Here is a 15,871-nt window from a genome sequence, read left to right as displayed (position 1 = left end):
TACACAGATGCTTTGTCTCACTGGCCAAAACACAGCATACAAGAACTGAAAGGTTTTACATGAAGTGCATAAAACACCAGCTTGAGCATGACAGAGAGACATAGTGCCCTCCATAATGTTTGGAACAATGCATTATGGTTATTGCATTAAAAGGAATATGTAATTGCAATGAAGTTAGAGATTTACGAAGATGTTGCGAGGACTGGTAAACCATAATGGAGGAGAAATAGATAAGCTGGGTTTGCTTTCTTCAAAATAGAGTGCAAAGCAAGATTTAATTCTGGTGTATACGGTTGAGAATCCCAAATAATGAAATAGATCCTTGATATTCACTCTTTGAGGGCATTAAATGGTTCAATGCCAAGATTTTTTCACTTACTCTGACCAGAGTATATTCGGGGGTGGCATTGCCCCATGGGCATGGACTTCAATTGGAACGATTGGAGCAAAAATAATTTAAAGTGGCATGACCACTATTTCTCACTCACCTGGACTCCCAACATCAAAATGATGTCATTGCGTCCTACCAAAATGTTTATCTTGCAAGTGCTAGACCTAGTTTACTAATTTGATCATTCGGCAAATATATTATTTTTCCTCATTATCTGTTGCATCAATATTGACCATTATCTCTTGCCACAGCAAATTTCATTATTTGTAAATTTAGAATATGCACTTTATTTTAAAGTATAAATTGTCAACAGTGGTCATTATTCCCTGATTCCTGTGAATCTCCCCTCATTTCATTGTTTAAAAAAAAAAACTAAACTGCAAACCAACATGCTGCTGGACCCGACATTGCATTCTCCAACCATAGCCTATTATGGGTAGGTTATCAATGGCCTTTTGAAAATAAAAAACAACCACAATTATCACTGTTCACCATCACTTCTTCCATTTGGAAGAGCCTAGAAATTATCTGAATGGACAGTAGAGGTGGAAACTCTCAACACATTTATATTCAATGCCCCAAACAATGATGGTAGAGTCAGAAAGTCATGATGCAGCTCTATAAGACTTTGGTTGGACCACATTTGGAGTATTGCTTGCAGTTCAGGTCGCCCCATTACAAGAATGATGCAGAGGCTTTGGAGAGGGTGCAGAGGAGATTTACCAGAATGCTGCCTGGAATAGAGGGTTTCAGATACAGGAAAGGGTGGATAGACTTGGATCGTTTTCTCTGGGATGTCCGGGGTTGAAGGGAGACTTGATAGAAGTATATAAAATTATGAGGCATAGATAGGATAGACAGCCATAAACTTCTTCAAAGGTGGACATATCCAACATGAAATGGCATAGCCATGAAGGTGAGAGGGGGAATGTTTATTGGAGATGTGCGGGGCAAGTGTTTTATTTTGTTTACACACTGGAACGCACTGCTGGGGGAGTTGGTGGAGGCAGATATGATAGTGAAGTTTAAGAGGCTTTTGAATAAGCACATGGAAGTGCAGGGAAGAGGAATATGGATCTTGTTCAGGCAGATGAGAACAGTTCAACTTGGCATCATGGTACAAACATCGTGGCCCAAAGAGCATGTTCCTATGCAGTAGTTCTTTGTTCTTTTAACAAATGTTTCCACATTTTAGTGAAAGAAACATTAATGTTTCTAAAACCACTTTGATCGTCAGAAACAGTAGAGCAAGGAGGCTAGGCCAGAGGAATGGGACCATGTCAGAAATGGATAGATAACAAAACGTAGCTGTTATGTTTTCTGGCAATATTTAAAATCAATGTAATCCTAGAGTGTATTCGAAAGGGATACTTGGCCTTATGGTATTCAATTCTGTTTTAAATCAAAGTTTATTTCCCTCTGAACGAATCATTCAATTAATCAATTAATTAATTGGTTTGTATTATTAATTAACATCTATGCAAAATAATGTAAATCAGCCATTCCTAATCTGAGAGGGTCAATGATGTTGCGAAGACAGAAAGAATGGAATCACAAAAATGCTTGACGGGTATTAAGCATCCTTAAAATATTCCCTGCATGTTAACTGCATCTTTGGTTCCGAAAAATATTCAAGATTAAAAATGGGTAATGGTAAAGAACAGGTTGAATGCACTGCTGTAAGTTAAAATCAGAACCTGATAAATAACTCGCTAGTTAAATTTTGTGAAATCTGGCTTCTAGGGAGAGAATACAAATGGTGGGGTGAAGAATGTGAAAATAAGGAGAAATAATCCTCCACTTGTGATTTCAAGATTCAAAATCAATCAGTTGCATAAAGATATTTCTGCAATATAATCCTTAAAGAAACAGTTCAAAACATCCTCTATTATTTTAGAAGTCAGCTCTTTTTAAACAACCCTCCCTACTTCTAATGCTAGACTCCAAAATAATTTAAAACAGGTCAAGACACCTGGAGAGGACGTATTGCATTAAAATTGTCACTTGCACAACTCCAGATTTTACAAAAGGTCCGAGAATAATTTCAGAATTTGTGGAGAATACTTCTCCTGCAAGTGTTTAAATAGCTGCAGTATATAGTAATTATGTACAATGCTACAAAAAAACACAACAATTCTAATAATTGAGCAATAAAGGATAGGCCCTGCAGTAACGTTTATCTATTCATCAACCAAACTTTCTTCACAGGGTTTCCAGAATAACTCATCATCCTTATTTTATCGTCGTTACTACTCCATCTGAGTTTGTGCACAAATTACAAGTTCCATGGCCTACTTTCATAGCATTGGACATCAGATATACCATTTGAGTTGCACATCATGCACAACTTTGAAAAATTGAGGAAATGGCGAGTCTTTCACTAACTATAAGTTTTAATCCAATAAAAACTGATGATTATAAAATAACAAAATACACTTAATTTTACAAACATTGTAACTGTACACAAAATACTTCTGCTCCCCCAGGTCAGCCAGATGCAAAACACACAATTTCCTCAGTGAATCACTGCACAAGCAGTAGTCTCAATAGCAAATCCTGCAATAGAGCATTCATATGCACTAGCATGTGTCCTACAGGATGTCTCAGACATGTGTTTCGTGTTTGACTATGTACAAGCTTAAATCCAAGTTGTCCTGAAGTGCAAACAGCTCAGAATCAAACCATCAGCACAATCCAACCCATTAAACCAAGGCAAAAAGCATCATGTTTAAGAATTCTTGGTCTCTGACCAATGGCCTTTCAACATCCATTAAACATTGACTGGATTTTTCACTGATGCTTGTGAAATCTTGCTGTGCACAAATTGGCTGCAGGTTTCCCCTACTACTTATGCTTTGAAAGTACTAAATAAATATTAAGCTTTTGAGGACAAAGGTCATGAGAAAGACTACAAATAAAAAATACTGGCAGCTTCTGTAAGGCTGCTTTTAATCCATGGAAAGTCATTAAATTCTCTCTCAACCCCTTCAACCAAAACGCCTGATACTCAGTTGGTGTGCAAATTCAGATGTTGCTAAACTGAGGAAGAATAAACCTGGTGATGAAGCAGACGAGGTTGAAAGATCTCCAAGGCTGGAGTTATCCTTTGCACAAATGGTTGTAGTTATTGTCCTGAGAGTCAAGATCCAATCATCTTTGTCTACATCCTTAGCTTTGTCTACATCCAAAGGTCAAACCAAGCATGTTTGTTGATTCATTGTGTGAAATCTTTGATATTATTCATAACTAATTAGTCAGCAAAGCAGTGCATACCCAAATACAGAAAATAAAGAGCCGGAGGAACTCAAGTCAGGCAGCATCTGTGGAAGGAAATGGATAATGCTTCCGATTGGGAAATGTCTGTCCATTTCACTCCACTGATGCTGCCTAACCTGCTAAGTTCCTCCAGTACAGGTTTTGCTCAATATTCCAGCATCTGCAGTGTTTTGTTTCCCCCATATGCAGCAAATATTGGACAATATTTGTACATGGGCTAAAAATTGCACCATATTACTGGACTATACCCAACTCTGATGGGAGTGTCAAAAACAATTCTTGACATTTAACAGTACTGACATAACCAAACCTATTACAATATGCCAGGGACCATAATCAAACAGAAATTCCACCGAATACTGTGGAATTCAAATTGCATTATATAATTGAATTGAATAAATTTTATTAGCCAAGTATGTATACATACATGGAATTTGCGCTGGCGCTTTGCTCGCAAGTAACACGATATACAGTAGACAATTAAAAATACAACATAATAATTTAAACATGCGAAGAACGAAATAAAATATCAGAGCACAAGGAGGCTACAGACTTTTGGCTGTTGAGTGGGAAAAAAGCTGTTTTTATGTCTGGCTGTGGCAGCTTTGACAGTCTGGAGTCGCCTTCCAAAGGGAAGTGCTTCAAATAGTTTGTGGCCAGGGTGAGAGGGGTCTGAGATGATCTTACCCGCTCGCTTCCTGGCCCTTGCAGTGTACAGTTCATCGATGGGGGAGGGGGGGAAGGTTGCAGCCAACATCCTTCTCGGCTGATCGAACGATGCGCTGCAGCTCTGGATGTCGTGCTTGGTGGCTGAGCCAAACCAGACCATGATGGAGACAGTGAGGACAGACTCTACTGATGGCTGTATAAAACTGGACCATCATTGCCTGTGGCAGATTGTGTTTTCTCAGCTGCCACAGGAAATACATTCTCTGATGGGCCTTTTTGACTGTGGAGTCGATGGTGGCCAGGTTAATAGGCACCTTACGCTGATAAGGTGAATCCATGGCTCCCAAATCCTTACCACTATTTTCAAGACAAAAATTTGGAGTTAAACCCCTGGATGAATGAAACCCCTACATACTAAAATTGCACAATATCTTGCAAAACTGAATAGCCAGCTCAATAGGAATCTCATCCATCACCGTAATAATACATTCCCTCCATCATTTACAACCTGCTGTTCCTTCATCAGCTGGAACTCCTTTACCTTTATTGTCCATAAATGAAAATAGTAGCATCAACTGTTTTAGTTTATTGCAGCTTTTGAACAGCCTTCTAAAAAGTGGGAAAAAAACCAATTTTCAAATAATTCTTCTGTCATCTAGGCAACTACTGCATTGAACTATGAATTATGTATTCGTTCTAAAATGTCATCTTTATAAGCACAGATATGTTGGACATGCTCTGTGTGAAGTCAATATCAAAGGTCTATAGCTGTGCATTCTCTCGCCTTATCTCATGAGACTGCATAACCTTTTAAAATGGATGCAAAAAGAGATGTATTTGTACTACACAAAGCTACATAAATTATACCTCACAGTGTAAACAGACTGCTGGCTTTCTCACTCTCCCGGCATGAACCTCCCATTGCTGCAGTGCAGGCGCATTTTCTATTTTCTCGGCTTACGTCATTCCTCTGACTGTACGAGTATCTCTCACCCTTCTACCTATTTACGTCATTTTATCAATTGCCCCTCTCCACATCACCCTTCTATTTTCTAAACCATTTCCATTTTATTCTTTAATCTTCCATAGACTCAGTCCAGCTACGAACATTTCATTCATAACAGAACAACGTGACACCAGCATGCATTGCCATTATATACAGATAAGGCAGGCAGGCAGTCAGCTGAGTCGACTCCACCATTCAATTAAATCATAGAGTATCACAGGTAGATGGGATGATGCAGTCAGCTTTTCGCATGCTGGCCTTCATCAGTCAGGGAACAGAGCACAGAAGTTGGAACATTATATTACAGTTGTGAGGCCGCACAAAGAGTGTTGATGTACAGTCTCGACCCAAAATGTCACCTATTTCTTTTCTCCAGAGACGCTGCCTGACCCGCTGAGTTACTCCAGCATTTTGTGCTTATCTCCGGTGCACACCAGCATCTGCAGTTCCTTCCTAGACAAAGAGTGTTGTTCTCAGTTTTGGTCACCCTGCCATTAGATGCAATTTAGGCTGCAATGAATGCAGAGATTTACAAGGATGTTGCCAGAACTCAAGCCCATGAGCTAAAGGGTGAAATTGGTCAGACTAGGGCTTTTTCCCTTGGAGTACAGGAGACTGATGAGTGATCTTATAGGGGTGTAAAAATCATGAGGGGAATAGATAAGGTGAAGGCACCGAGTCTTTTTCTCAAGTTACAGCAACCAAGAACTAGAGGGCACTGGTTTAAGGTGAGAGGGAAAGAATTAAAAGGACTGAGGTTGGTGGGTATAAGGAGTGAGGTATCAGAGGAAGTAGTTGAGGTAGGTACAATTCTACTTTAAAAGACATTTAGACAAGTAGGAAAGGTTTAAAGGGATATGGGTCAAACACAGGAAAATGGGACTAACTTAGATGCTGCACCTTGAGCAGAGTAGATAAGTTGGGCTGAAGAGCCTTTTTTCCCCATGCTGTTTGACTATGGATGAACGCCACTTAACCACTACCAATCCTCATCCCTCGGTGCTAGTTTCTCCAGATTAACTAGCATTCTTAGCTGCACTCTGAGAAACAACTTAACATAACTTGGTTCAACTTAAGATATATCCTTGTTTATCATCCCAGAGAAATGTTTCTCCCTTGGCATAATATCAAATCATTGAACAATTTAAACAAGTGTATGTGAAATCGTACCTCGTTGTATGCTTCTGACTGGTATGACAGAAAACAAGGATATTAGACCATTCAATCCACTGACTCCATAAAGCAACCATTTACATGAATCCTACATTCATTCCATTTCTATGCTCCCCGCATTATCACCTTGAATGAACTTTAGAATTACACAATTAAATAGACACTCGAAAAAGTATTTTTGTTAGCAAAAAAATAACTATTAGAACAAATTGAGCAAAGCTATCAATTTAATATTTCTTCCACAAACACTATTCACACAATAGAGCCTGACATAACCCACTCAGATCAGAGGACCTGTCTGTTCAGATTTCTTGGCACAAAATGCTAGAGTAGCATGGACTACTTTCCCTGCAACTGCAGGAAAAGCAACACCTATCCTTATACCTCCTTCCTCGACTCTATCCAGGGTTAATTACCTAAAATTGTAGAGTTCAATGTTCACATCATTGAGTTCTGTGCTACCCAAGAAGAATACGAGATGCTGTTCCTCCAGCATGCATGTGGCCTCACTCTGGCTAAGGAGATCCAACAGGCCTAAGCAGACAGAGTACAAGGGGTCTGCAAAACAGTTGTCTCGTCTACGTTTGGTTTTGCCAAAGTAAAGGAACCCTCATCAGAAGCTTTAGTAACATTTGTTACTACACAGCTGGAGCACTGTTGCAATTCTAGTCTCCAAACAAATGTTTGCAGAGAAGATGGAAACACAAAGATTTTATAGACATAGAGTAACATGGGAGAGAATAAGAACCAGAGCAGACGGGTGAGGTGCTCAATGAATATCTTACCTCTGCTTTACATGCAGATAAGGAAACCAGGGGTGTAGGAAGGAACTGCAGATGCTGGTTTAAACCGAAGATAGACACAAAAAGCTGGAGTAACTCAACGGGACAGGAAGCATCTCTCGAGAGAAGGATTGGGTGACGTTTCGGGTCAAGCCTCTTCAGTAGAAGGGTCGCAACCCGAACCATCACTCATTCGTTCTCTCCAGAAATGCTACCCGTCCCATTAAATTACTCCAGCTTTGTGTCTGTCTAAGGAAACTAGGGGAAGTTAATGGGGATGCCTCAGGAACAGTTCAAATCACAATAGAGGTGATGCTGGATCTCTTAAAATAAGTAGATACATCCCCAGGACCTGATCAGATGTAAAGAACATTATGGGAAACTAGAAGAAACTGCAGAACCCCTGGCTGAGATTTATGTATCATCTTTAGCCATGGGTAAAGTATGGAAGACAACTAATGGTGTTCCCTTTATTTAAGAACTATAAAGAAAAATAGACCCGGAAACCTTACATCCTTGGTATATCTTGAGCTATACATCTGGAAAAACAGGAGTTGATTAGGGATAGTCAATTCGACCTTGTACACAGGAGATAATGTCTCACAAATTCGATGAGCTTTCTGAAATAATCAATACGTTCAAAGAGGGCAGGGCAGTAGACCCAGTCTCTCACTCTTCAGCAATTTCTTTGATAGGAATCCATATGGAATGCTGCAATGGAAGGTTATATGTCATGGGATCCAATGAGACCTAGTTAATCTGATACATAACCAACAAGATAAGAATATATATATATATATATTCCTTTATTCGTCCCACACCGGGGAAATTTACAGTGTTACAGCAGCAAAGTGGATAGCAAGAGATCATTCATTATAAAAGTAAAGACAAGGATAAATTGTCATCAGTTTACTGTGTATTCCTTAACTGTTACTGTTGACTCGTCTGCTGGGAGCAGTGCTGGTTGTGCAGTCTCACAGCAGCGAGAAGGAAGGACCTCCTATATCTCTCCTTCACTTAGGGTGAAGGAGTCTGTCACTGAAAGAGCTACTCAGTGCAGTGACAGTGTCCTGCATGGGGTGCGAGTCGTTGTCCAGCAGTGATGTTAACTTTGCCATCATCCTCCTCTCTCCCACCACCTGCAGAGTCGAGGGGGCAACCCAGGACAGAGCTGGCCTTCCTGACCAGCTTGTCAAGTCTCTTTCCCTCCACCGCTGAGATGCTGCTGCTCCAGCAGACCACTCCATAGAAAATGGCTGATGCAACCACCGTGTTGTAGAAGGTCCTTAGGAGTGCCCCCTGCACTCCAAAGGACCTGAATCTCCTCAGCGGATAAAGTCTGCTCTGGCGCTTTTTGTATAGTGCATTGGTGTTTTCGGTCCAGTCCAATTTATTATTGAGGTAAACACCCAGGTACTTATAGGAGTCCACCCTCCCGATGTCCATTCCCTGGATGTTCACCGGTGTCGGGGGGACCTGGCTGCGCCTGCAGAAATCTACCACCATCTCCAAAAAGGGTAATGGTGAAAGGCTATTTTTCAGACTGGATGTTCATGACTAGTGATATGCCTCAGGAGTTAGTGCTGGGCGTGCTGTTTGGCATCTATATCAATGATTTGGTTAGAATGTACAAGGCATAGTAACTTTGCAGATAACAGTAAAATAGGTGGAATAGACAATGGCAAAGATTATAAAGAATTACAGCAGGATCTTGAGCAGCTGGGCAAGTGGGCTGAGGTACAGTAAATAGAGTTTAATGCAGGTAATTGTGAGGTGTTGCATTTTGGAAAAATCAAACCAGGATATGAATTTCACAGTGAGCAGTCAAGCCCTGGGCAGTGTTGTAGAATAGGGGAACTTAGGAGTACAAGTGCATAATTCCATTAAAGTGGGGTCACAAATACACGGTTAAGGTGGTTTTGGACATGCTGGCCTTCATCAGCCAGGGCATTGAATATAGAAGTTAGAATGTTACTTTGCACTAGGAAAGAACCCATTAAGCCAGAAAAGGTTCAGAAAAGAATTACCAGGATGTTGCCTGGACTCGAGGGGCTGAGTTAAAGGGAAAGAGTGGCCAGTATTCCTAGACGTGTAAGAGACTGAGGGGGATGATCTAATAGAGAATGTGTAAAAACCATGAGGGGCATAGAATTATACATGGGCTTTGACCAGATCTATTCCTCTCATGATCTTGTACATCTCTGTAAGATCACCTCTCGTCCTCCTGCACACCAAGGAATAATGTCCTAGTCTGCTCAACTCTCCCTATAGCTCAGACCCCCGTGTCCTAGCAACATCCTCACAAATCTTCTCTGTACCCTTTCCAGCTTGACAACATCTTTCCTAGAACATGGTGGGCAAAACTGAAGATAATACTTTAAATGTGGCCTCACCAATGTCTTATACAACTTTCACATGACCTCTCAATTTCCATATTCAATACTCTGAGTGATGAAGGCCAATGTGCCAAGCCTTCTTGGCCACCCTATCTACTTCAGATGCCACTTAAGGAATTATGTACTTGCATACCTAGATCCCTATGCTCTACATTTCACAGAGCCCTGCTAGACTAGCTTGGATGAGCATCTTGGGTAGCATGGACAGGTTGGGCCGAAGGGCATATTTCCATGCTGTATGGCTATGACTTCAAGGATTTCATTGCACTGAAGTGTGCAAAGGAAAATGAACATTGAGCATTTTGGTTACGAGGAAAGACTGGGTTTGTTTAGAGTCTTTTGTGGGACATTGTGAGGGGCATAGATAAAGCAAGTAATGGGAAGCTTTTGTCCATAACAGGAGGCAATTAAAATCAGAGCGCAATGGTTTAGAATAAGGTGCGTGTAGTTTTGAGGGGACCAAAAAGAGCTTGTTTCAACTGGGGGCATTTAGTTCCTTAATTATTAAACTAATGACCATTTCTGCAAAAGACAAAAAAGCAGTAAAAACTGACACAAGTGCTTAAGTCGATTTGCTTCCCTTGCTACTTTGGGAAGGATGTCAAGCCTTTACCACCTTAAAGTATGAACTGCAAGGAGGAAAATTCTGTGAAAGGAAACTAACTTCTAATGATTATCAAGCATGATTTCAATAATACCTGCAGAACCAGAAAGGGTTTCAGTATTCCTTCCAGCTATTGGCTCAGGACCATTTTTTTTTCTCTGTATTAACCCAAGGTTGCAATGGAACAAAATAGACTCGAGAGTAAAGAATCAAAGTAGGACTGATAATTTAAAATTTATTTCATTTAAATTTAGAGATGGTATTGGGCAGACAATATTTTTACTCTGCTGGATATGCCAGTGATTACACAGCCAAAGATCGGAAAATCGAAGTAAAACACGCTAAAAAAGCAATATTTCTAAAATCTAAAAAGTCTAACAATTTGTTTAATCATTTGAATATAGTGATCACATTACACATTAACGGCTGCACAGTAGAACAGCTGATAGAGCTGCTGCCTCTCTGCGCTAGAGACCCGGATTCAATCCTGACCTCAGGTGCTGTCTTGGTGGCACTTGCACATTCTCCCAGTGCTGCATGGGTTTCCTCCCACATCCCAAAGATATGCAGGCCAATGTAAATTTCCCCTAATGTGTAGGAAATGGATGAGAAAGTGGAAGAACACACAACAAATGTGAACTGGATCAATGGCGGCATGGGCCAAAAAGCCTGTTGTCATGCTGCATCTTTAAACTAAACTTAAACTAAAAAACTATTATTTTGAATATCGCTTTGCAAATATGCAATGACGCTACTGCTTTCACCTTATTTCTCTTCCACTGAACTTGTTTCTTTCTACTAGAATTAATTTCCCATCTCCTTTTTTGTTTCATCTCCATTAACCACAATACATCAACTTTGCACTCCATTTATTTCTATGGACCATATGGAGTGCCTTTAAGTTGGAACATCCTCTATCTCTGGGATATGCAATCCAGTAGTAATCAAAGACATTATTGTGCAAGACCAAAGGCATAGAGTGTTTTCAAATACTACATAACACACACCAACTATACTCAAGTTAAATCTGTATGTGACGGATGACAGCAATAATTGTTCCATAGTATTCAATTTAATTGAATGTTCCATGGTATTCTATTTAATCTCATATGGTTTACATACAGCCATTCACTTGTAGTGCACTCTATCATGTGAGTTAGATTAATACAGCATGGAAACAGGCCCTTCAGCCCAACTCAAGTCCCATGCTGATCCATGACAATCAAGTTGCCAAAGCGAGGTATTCCCACTTGTCTGTGCCTGGTCCAAATACCCCCAGAGATTTCCTATCCATTCATTTGTCCAGGTATCTTATAAATGTTGTAATTGTGAGTGCCTCTACCACTCACAATTACAACTTTAGGGACTTGGGCACAAACATCTGGGTTGACTCACCATGAGCCTTATCAGTACTTGATTGGGAGACCATCTAAACACTGGTGCAGCACCCTGTCCCCCCCCCCCCCCTCCCTTCTTCCCCACTCCCCCTCCTTTTAAACTTAAAAATGTGAATAACTTCTAAAATATAACACCGATTTCAATAAAACTACTTGCATTATCACTAAAGTGGCAGTGGTGAGTAAGGTGGGCCCAAAATTGTCACGCTATCGTGTACCGTTTTGGCTGAAGTTCAGTCACAAACAAGATAACAAATGAGTGTTTTAGTATATAGATAATACTTAAGCCCCAAATATTCAAATTTATTCTGCAACATTCCAAGAACTAAACAAAATTTTACATTAAGTGTTAGACAATAGGTGCAGGAGTAGGCCATTCGGCCCTTCGAGCCAGCACCACCATTCAATGTGATCATGTTCAGTGATTTCTCATTTTAAGGTTTTGTTATGGTTAGTTCTAAAGAGTTGAGTTACTCAGTGCAGTAGTTCTCCCTTCTTTGATCAGTGAATATACAATGATGAATCAAGAGCATGTGCACAATACACACACACTATACTTAGGCCTACCAGGAATGATTTTTCTTAATTGCTTAATTCTTAATTAAAAAATCCACATCACCCAATTCAAAATATTATTTTGTTGTTAAAAATCAAATTCATTATGAATGGGGATTGCTGCAAATCTTTCATTAAGAGAAGCTGGAGATGGGGAAAATTAAACCTTCGAAAACAGAGCAGTCAGCCCAATCAAATCTCAGGATAGCACATAGCAACAGCTTCTGCGCTTAGAGCATCAATAAGCACGGCCTGCTCCGCAACAGCAGTGATTATGGCAAGAGGGGTGACACCAAATGTTCTGCAACAAGCCCTCTTGTCACACTATCGCACCAACAGGTAAAAGAGCCATAGAGAATCATGTGGTCAATCACTTGTATCTTGCAGTTGCCCATGGCAAAACAAGCAGTCATCAAGGACTAAGACCTCCTCTTCATGGTGCCTAAGGCCAGAGAACTCTCCCCAATAGCAGCTCAAGTGCTGACCCATAGGTCATGGCACACTTCCCTAACCAGTATGATGTGCACTAACATTAATGCATTTTTGCCCCACAATATTTACAGCAAAGGCACTGGCGATGCACAGCAGATTTTACAAGCTTTATTATTGATCTCTACATATTTGTTTTTATATTTTGGGTAACAAATGTTGAAAACAAATTTTGGTCACTTCTCTAATCTTAAAGCTAGTTTGATTTATATTTCCTAAAAAAATCTTTACATGCACAGACATGAGAATTACATCTTAACCTTTAAATATGAATACAATTATAAGGCAAGAACATTTTCAAAGTAAGGTGTCCTATTTTAAAACAACTGTGATTCAAGACACAGCAAATTCTTCAATGGCAGATTAGATCCCCTGGCAGGTCAAAAACCTGGCATTTCATGCAAGACTCCAACTCATTCTTGAAAAAAAAACTTTGAAAGTAAACATCTAGTTTTGCCTGGCTGCATTGTGAAACACCCCATTTCTGTTTATTGCCTTCAAGCAATACTGTTGTCTGACCTGTGTTCTAAACATAAGATTCAGGTTATTTTCCTGGTTAACATTGAACCAGATCTGAAACGCTAGACAATTCACACAAAATAAAAATCTGATTGTATGCAAGATGGAAATATAGTACAAGCCTTCACCGTGTTCAAGTATCAGGATGAACAGAAGAGCTATGATCTACACAGTTGGAAGTGGCACAGACATTTTTGTTGGCATGGATACAATGGACCAAATGGCCTACTTCAGTGCCACAAAAGTAAATGACTCTATGTGTTGAACATGCTCATGACAAAACTCCACATTCTGCTCACCTAAATTCCTAGCATAAAATAGCTATTTGAAATGAAATTCATCTCTGAAATGTTGAATAGTATTTAGATCAATTATAGATTAACACATGTACCAATTGCATAAATTCAGGACGCAAGGAAGAAATTCTAATAGACAACAACATTTACAGGAACTGCAATACTTTACACTGAACATTTCACATTGCCAGTCTTTGAAGTAGAACAACATGCAGATTCTGCACGAATACACACAGCCCATTACACAGAGGACGATGAGACATACAACACCGTAAAAGCTGACAACCAGTGAGCAGGCAATCTTCATTTCTGTATTGTCATTTCTGTACATTGCCAAATATCTGCATAATTAGGCCAGATGGCAAAAACAAGCCTGCTTAATTTTGGGGAGGGAAGGTAAACAGAATAGATTTTAAAAGGTTAACAGTAAAAACAATGTACTGAAAAAACTGCAATTATGTTCAAAGAATTTGGCATACAACCTAAACACAGAATAAATTAGCACATTTAATAAAACTGGCGGTGGAAGATAAAACCAGAACAAAATTGTATGATAAATATGCCACGGTCGGCAAAGAGGTATTGAACCCCCGTGTTGGGTACACAAACCACCCTAGGAAATAACGAAGTACTCTGGCAAGCACTTTTGAATTGAAAATGCTTTCAAGACAATACTTGGGCGTAAATGTTATTTCGATAGACGTCCGCACGTATATACAGAACGGATTGACATGTCTAAATTAAGGCAGCTGCAGAAAAAAAGAAAAAACCGAAGGAATTTTTAGGCTGATAGTGTCGAAAGAGCAAAAGTGTAGTCTCTAGAGTTTTTGAAAGCTTTTCTCAATTTTCAAAACGGACCAAATTAGTGGGAAAACATTAAAACTGCTGTGCCTCGGTCATTGGGTGCAATTGACATTTTTTTAAACTATTAGATTTTAATGCCTTTCAGGTCTTTAAAACCAGCAGCCATAACCCGTCCATTTTAAGTACTCGTACAGTCACTGCTACCAAACAGCAGAAACACGAATTGGCAATGCTTCAAAATTCAATCCGCATATTCAACGTTTATATTTTCTTTTTTTTTTTTAAAGCAATATTTGAAAAATTGGTCATGCAACTGCTTTTAGATATTAACAGAAAGATTCAGGCCAACATTCTTACATTAGTGGAGTTTTTTTCCACGCTGGGGGCGGGGGGGGGGCTGCCTGAGGTTGTTCACTAACTGAAAAGAAAATATTGTCGCCATCACAAAGAAAATACTTCCAACAACTGAGCGAATGCACTAGAGACGGAACCGCCTCGATTTTAACTGCGCTTCCCCATTGCGTCCCCATTTCTATTTAAAAATAAACATTTAAGAAATAAAATGTATCCTACTCCACAGATTGCAGCAAAGCAAGCCAAGGAGAAAAGGGGGTGGGAATGAGAGACTGGTCGGGAAAGGGAAAAAAATCAAATTACTTGTTCTTGGGGGGCATAAAAAAATAAATCAAAGTTACATTTGGGAGGGAGGGGAGATAATAGAATGCAACTCAATGTATTTTATTCCAGGTTTTGCGGCTGTTTCCGCGCCTCGCTGCATTCCTGAGGTGAGAGGGAAAAAAAGAGCCCTTCATCTTCCCACCCTGGGACTGAACAGCGGTGGACGAGGGGGCTCCTGCGCCAACAACGTCCATTTTAGTTCATTATTTTTTCCTTCCCCCGTCCCTTCACGGGGAAAGCCCGGATCCCAAAACAAATTGAACCCCGTGCGATTAATATCCCGCACTGACACTTCGACGGCCAAGTTAGTGTTGAGGGAGGGGGGGGAGAGGGAGGGAGGGAGGGAAGGAAGGAAGACTGACTGACTGACTGACTCCCGCCCGCCCGCCCGCCCGCCCGCCGCAGCCAGCCAGCCAGCCCTGCCCCCTTGCCTTGCAGAACTCAGTCAGCAGCCACAACAAACGTCCATCTTTTTTTTTAAACTCCCTCTTTTTATTGTTTGTCTTCTCTTCTCCTCACTTGCAATGGCACAAAAGAAAACAGTCGAGCGTCCGGCGGCTCCAGAGCTGTAATTTTTTTTTAAAAATAAAGAAATAACAGGCGCTTACCAGTAAGTACCGGACCGAGCGCCTCCCTCCCTCCCTGCTATGGATATTTTCCACACTCGCTCGCTCTCTCTTTTTCTTTCTCTTTCTCTCTTTCTCTCTCTCTCTCCCTGTGTGTGCACTCACTGCTCGGTCTCCTTCTCAAACCGAACCCAAGCAGAGGGAGGGAAGAGCCTGTACGCCACGTCCGGCACCGCCTCTGCTCCGCAGCGTCACCGGCCAGCTTGTCAA

The 15,871-nt window shown here is 40.5% G+C and overlaps 1 protein-coding gene across 2 annotated transcripts in view; it reads right to left on the bottom strand.

The window, feature by feature from the left end:
• Nucleotides 1-15,804, bottom strand: part of fam168a (family with sequence similarity 168 member A) — a 75,183-nt gene extending 59,379 nt beyond the window's left edge. Inside the window, exon 1 of one of the 2 annotated variants that reach the window (XM_078402164.1) lies at nt 15,644-15,804. The gene's annotated coding sequence lies outside the window, so the exon portion shown is untranslated. The remainder of the gene's footprint in view (nt 1-15,643) is intronic. The other variant, XM_078402162.1, reaches the window with a different exon arrangement.
• Between the last annotated feature and the right edge of the window lie 67 nt (nt 15,805-15,871).

Source organism: Rhinoraja longicauda, chromosome 7, assembly GCF_053455715.1.
Source record: "Rhinoraja longicauda isolate Sanriku21f chromosome 7, sRhiLon1.1, whole genome shotgun sequence".
In the NCBI taxonomy this organism is placed as follows: Eukaryota; Metazoa; Chordata; class Chondrichthyes; order Rajiformes; family Arhynchobatidae; genus Rhinoraja; species Rhinoraja longicauda.
The sequence above is the reverse complement of the archived record's forward strand: the minus strand, read 5'-3'. Positions and strand labels throughout refer to the sequence as shown.